Raw genomic sequence first — 6639 nt, 5'->3', positions numbered from 1 at the left:
GAAGATTTTGCTGACATTTATCAGATAGAGACTAATCCAATAGCATCCCACGGGATAGCAACAAAACCAGTCTTACTGTGTAATGAAATATGCAGTAGCGTAGGATTGTATTTTTGGTCCACAAAATAATGAATTTATTGATTTAAATTAGCTCTCTTAAGCATTATCTAAATAGTCTCAATCCCTTTGGAACTATGTATAATAGATAATTCCCATCTTTCTCCTGCAGTAAATTTTAAAACCACAGCCTGATAAACTAACAGAATCTCATATTTAGTCTCTTGCCTGTAAATTTTTTAGGTTGAAATTTTAATTTGTGCTCTCTAATTGCTTTCAGAGTTTGCAATGAAGAGGAAGAAAGGCAACCAAAAATATGCAGACCTGACTTTAGTACCTACCCATACATTGCTCAGGGAGAAAAAACAGGAAGAATCTAATCTTTTCGCAGGCAATTACTTTTTCCCACATGTTGAGCACCTTTATTAATGAACTAAATTAAACAAGCATCAAACTTTAGTTTGATTTGTTCTCTTTATCTTCATTATACTGTATATAGCCCAGGCACTGGACTGGAATGCAAGATGAAACCATCTGGATGACTTTGGTTTTCTGTTTTTCATTGCAGGGGAGGAGGTGGGATGAACTTTTTATTTTTAATTCCATTCTTTGTTTTTCCATCCAATTGTAAGCCACCCAGCTTATGGGTCTGGGAATTGAGTAGGTCTCCTACTCTGAAGCAACAAGGACACAGTTTGGAGGGTCTGCTGCCTCTTAAGGTCTACATGGCATTGCGGCCCAAAGTATGTTCAATCAATTTTTATCTAGTGCTGCAGTTGCACTTCTTCCTAGATAGGTATGTGCTGGCTGTACTTTTCTCATTTGGACAATGGCAACACATCCCATGTCAGCTCGCCCTTAAAGATAATTTGGAAATAGCAACTATGTATGCAGCAACACTTACAGAGAACATTCTTCAGAGACCAGGTAGTATCAGTCCTAGCACAATTGAATTGTGTTATTGATTAGGCTTCAAGATTTTTGTATAAGGTGTTTAAGGGTCTTATTGGTTAATCATTTTTATACATAATGAAGTGTACACCAGTATATACCTATCCAACCGTTAACATCTTCAAATCAATGAGCTGAGCAATTTGCATTATGCTGGAATGGGAGAGAAGGCCTTCTTCAATGTGCTATCCTATTTTTTGGAATGCCCTTTCTCCTTGTGGCCAGGCTATTGTCAACATTATTTATCCTTTGGTGTGTAGCATTACCCTCTCATTTAGGTCCTAGCCCCATGGCCTTTACAATTTCATCTCTTAAATGCCTCTTAGTTAGTGTCACAATAATTCATATGTGCTTTGAATTAATTTATCATTTAATTTATTTGCTTTTAATGCTTATCGTGATTCCCAGCACTCAGAAGATTGTCATCAAACTAAAAATATACACAGCACATGGATTGCCTGTTCATTATATCACAAATTCATTAAAAAAAACACTTTCAATTCAGTTTTATAGGTTGGAGAAATCACTAGAGAATGCCTTTGCTAGGATTAATTTATATTTACATAAATAAGTTTTTTTAAAAAATATGCAAATTAAATAATGTAACCAAATAAACAATAAATAGTGTATAGGGATGTCATGTTTGGGGTGGGGTTGTGTTAGTTCCTGGTAGCTCCCTGGACAAGTCCTTGCTATATGTTGGCAACATTTTCTAAGGTTAAGTCCCTCAGCTGGTTTCATGCAGGTAAAACCTCATATAAGGCACAACTAGTTCTCATGGTCTGGTGCTTTAACCACTATACTCACTTGCTTTTTTTCAGTTATTGATTATAACTTAAGGCCATTCTAAAAGAAACTAGCACATGAAAAACAAAACATTTTTATATTTGAATACTCACATTCAGAGGGGAACATTTCTCCTACCCAGATAATACTTTGAGATCTACAACCTATCATCATTGTTTATAACTGTTAATCAACCAACTACAATTTCAGCTTTGCTTCTTGAGTGCTAATGATCTTTCACTCACCTGGAAAGAGATGATTTTAAATCATTATATGGAGGTGCATTATATACAACGGTCATTTGCTAAAGCTTTTCTAATCGACTACTAGAACTTCTTCCTATTGCTCAGAATTTTTTTAATAGCTTATATACCACCTTGAACGATCTTGAAGCATAGAAAAGCAAGGGATTGTTTTGATGACAATGGAACCTATCCTAAAGTTAATTAACTGCAATTAACATGATTATCCTAAATAATACAAAGGGTGTCTCTCACCTATGATTCCCAGTTCTAATTTCTCAAGGCTTTTATGATCTCCAGCATGGTTCTCAAGATACTTCAGATTCTAAAAAGAATTGATATTACTATCACTATTAATACCAACTTAGGAAGCTGGTGCAAATCACAATACTATTACTACATGGAACACCCACAAGATTTCAGAAGAATATAATTATAAAAATGTGATGAAGTTTTCTGATATCATCAGCATTTTAAAGATAATAGAAGTAAAACTCTAACATTCTAAGACTTCCTCAACAAACAAACAGAGATGGTACCAAGCCCTTGGTGAGCCCGATGGCCCCTTTCTTCCCTTTCCTTGTTTCCCTCTGAATTTGTTTTCTTTGCCATCATTGTCTTTTTGTCTTGTGCAATTGTTGTGTTTTGTCCTGTTCTCTGTTTTCAAATGTTTTAAACAATTATAAACCTCTCAAGATTTGCTGAGTAAATGCCATGTTGGAAGGACCTTCGGAGACAGAGGGACAGCCGCACACTAGAAAACTGGCATGTAAAAGATGGCTCAGTCCACAGAAGCGGGGAGAGAATGGAAAACATTTCAGTAGGGACCCTCCCTAGTTTTCCAGAGAGTAAAAGGAAAAGAGGGGAGAAATAATTGTAGTTTTTCAAGATTCTGTCAGTGTAACCTTACAATAAAGAAAGTGTTGTTGGTGATGTATTTTGTTTGGACTATGCCCCAGGGCTAACATGCTGGGAGTCAGATAGCAAAAAAGTAAATGTTTCCCTTGCACATATGTTTCATCATTTCTGACTCTAGGGGACGGTGCTCATCTCCATTTCAAAGCCAAAGAGCCAGCACTGTCTCCGTGGTCATGTGGCCGGCATGACTAAATGCCAAATGCCTACGGAACACTGTTCCCTTCCCACCAAAGTGGTCCCTATTTTTCTACTTGCATTTTTACATGCTTTTAAACTGCTAGGTTGGCAGAAGCTGGGATAAGTAATAGGAGCTCACTCTGTTATGCAGTGCTAGGGATTCGAACCACCAAACTGCCAACCTTTCTGATTGACAAGTTCAATGTCTTAGCGACTGAGCCACCTTGTCCCACTCAGGTAGCATAAAATATAATAAATTATTATTGTTCCAAATCCCTGTCTTTATCTCCTGTGAATTGAAGCCTATACTCTGTTTTACTCCAAAAACAGCAATATTAATAGCAAAATGCAAGAATTCATACGGGAATTCATATGTAGGATTTAAAACCACTTATTTTTTGATGGATTAATTAATGGAACCGAAATGCTATAGTGAAAAATTAGCTTTTCTGATAGAAATGAACAGTTCAATGTGAGGAGTTTAGGCTGTTAGAGATCCCAATAATTTCTCAAATTATTTAAAATGTATTACCAGATTGCAAAATTTGATTTTTTTTAAATAATAGAATATATATTTCATTGGTTTTTTAAAAAAAAAACAGGTTAAAAGTTGCATAATTTTATGCTCAGAGCAAATTCTTATATCTTATCAGGAGAAAGTATATTAGGTTAAAAAATAATGGTAACCCAATTTCATTTATTTCACAGGTGTTATTAAATCAGCTCAACAAAATAAAATCAAGAATTGTACAGCTTGACATTTGAGCACTTTTTAAAAAGACTTCGCTTTTCACATATCAAGGGCTTCCCTTTTGTCATATCAAAATTCAATAAACTGTATGCAGCACAACAATTAATGAGGTCTTCATGAAGAACCAGAACAAATTATTCAACTCTTTCCTTTTCAAAAACAGAGCGGGGGAGACATTCTGCCTTAATGATTAATGCACGGAATCATGATTCCGAATAAAAGCTGTGAGAACAGAAAGGCTTGTGGTATTCACATTTTAGACCTTTAAAAAGCCCTTAAAAATCATCACATGGGTGCTGTTTCAGGTTACACCCTCAACCCTCGAACAGAAACAAAACCATGATTGCATAAACAATTAGCCGAAGAAAATACTTTTTTGCTGATTCCAAGAACAGATGAAAAAATAAACTCACCTTCTATGACCCCGGTGTCAATAGTTCCTTTCACTTGACTGAAGCACCACAATATATCTTGCATGAGGTTCTCAAGTCCTGCAGTTAGGCAGATTCCCCCATTAAATATATTAAGTACAGTATGTTAAATAAACAGGTTGCTTCTAAATAGGTTTTTTTTTTAAAAAAGTGAACATGTGATGGATCTAAAAGAACAATAAATGCTTGATTCTGAAGAGAATTCAAATTGTGTTTACTTACCTGGAATCATCCTGCGATGGAAAGCGATAACTTAGCTTCTCGGAAAAGTGGCAACATTACGCCCACGTTGTGAATTGCCTCTCTGTCCGCTTTGTGAGGCTTTTTCAAAAACGGTGCAATTGGAGTCAGCTACCAAGGCTTTGCTGGCAGTGAGGAGTCAAAAGACCAGCAGTCACATTCTTTATCATAGCTTCTCTTCATTAGAAAACTAACGCATACACAATCACATCTGTTTGGGTCTCTCAGCATTCTTAAAAGGGTGACAAAATATCATTATTCTGTTCTGAATTTGTAACTGAATTCTTTTTATAACATTAAAATGAGTTAAAAGGATTATCTCCTCATTTTCTTCTTTGTTTTCTCTCATTCTCTTCTCCAACTTATTGTGTCAAATACGAGTGGGGTAGGAACTTTCCTTTAACTTATTTTCAGGCATAAACTTCATATCTTCAGCTAAGCTGGATAGTGCTACCCCATGGAGCGTGATGTGCAAATGCCGAAATATGAAAAAGAGCAACACCTCAACTAAGAGCAGAAAAAAGTAGAGGCACTCTCATGCCTTGGCACCTCTCTAACACATCCAAATAATCAGGGAATGATATCCAGATGAAAATGCACTGAAGTCATTTTAGGCTCCAAGCTTATTCCCGCATATATTATTTAAAGTGTTTTTTGCTTCATTTATTTCAAAAGAATTCAAAACAATTCTGGTGAATTTGAAGAGGAGTGAGGAGCTGCATCCGAAACCCTGGGCAAGTATCATCACTCGCTTTAGGAAAGATGTCCTAGCAATTACTGGATCCCTAATGCAAAGGGACAAATAATTAGAAAAGTTCTAATGCTGGGGGGGTGGGAGAGAATTGAAAGAAATAGAAAAGGAATCTGACAAAAGGCAAGTGACTGGATGCTATCATTGATGACTTAAGCATTTACTGTAACACAATCATAGTGAAAAAATAGCATCAAGTTCTAAGGAAGTTGGAAGCAACTGAATGACCACATACAACAAAACAATTACTAAGGATCTTATGTGTTGTCCAAAGTATATACCATTAGGAAAGGACCAGGTAAAATCTAAAGTTGTGTCCATTTATGGGGATATGTGTTATTTATTTTACCCTTACATGTTCCCTCGTCATGGCACAAACATGACCCAGTAAATGCTTTTATATGACATGGTCTCATGATGTTGCCCTTATCCCTAGCTAATAGCTGGAGACAACTTAGAATCATTGTTAGCTTGTCCTATTTTATAGTAGCACACTTTCTCCTCTTTCAAAATTTTTTTAGTGTGGATGTTGCATGCTTCACCAACAGCACGCTTCATGATGCACTCAGTAGCTGAAATCTGCCCAGTTCCTATTGGAGAGTTTAGTCTCTGGCTGCAGCTTTGCAAGGTTCCTTATTCTGGGGTATTATTATTATTATTATTATTATTATTATTATTATTATTATTATTATTATTATTATTATTATTATTATACGATTGTATCACAGCGGCCAGTTGATTCGCCGGATTTGGCATTGATTACTAGTCGGGCCCCACCCAGGGGCCTAGGACGTCGTAACGTATTTTCGCAATATACGTGCAGATCCAAGCAGTGCAGCTTTTTGCATTTGACTGATGGTGATTTTGTCAAGTTTTAACTGTTTTAAATGTAATTCCAGTGCTTTTGGAATAGCACCCAGTGTGCCGATTACCACTGGAATTACCACTGCTGGTTTGTGCCATAATCGTTGGATTTCAATTTTTAAGTCCTGGTATTTCGCGACTTTTTCATGTTCCTTCTCCTCAACTCTGCTATCACCTGGTATTGCGATGTCTATGATTGTAACCTTCTTTTTCTCAACCAGTGTGATGTCTGGTGTGTTATGCGCTAGTACTTTGTCTGTTTGTATACGAAAATCCCACAGGATCTTGACCATCTGATTTTCGGTGACTTTTTCAGGCTTATGTTCCCACCAGTTTGTTGTTGTTTTAATATTATAATTTTTGCACAAATTCCAGTGGATCATTTGTGCTACTGAATTGTGCCGCAATTTATAATCAGTCTGCGCGATTTTTTTACAGCAACTGAGTATGTGGTCAACAGTTTCATCAACT

The sequence above is a fragment of the Natrix helvetica genome (genome assembly GCF_964273705.1).
Source record: "Natrix helvetica genome assembly, chromosome: 1".
Lineage (NCBI taxonomy): Eukaryota > Metazoa > Chordata > Lepidosauria > Squamata > Natricidae > Natrix > Natrix helvetica.
The sequence above is the reverse complement of the archived record's forward strand: the minus strand, read 5'-3'. Positions refer to the sequence as shown.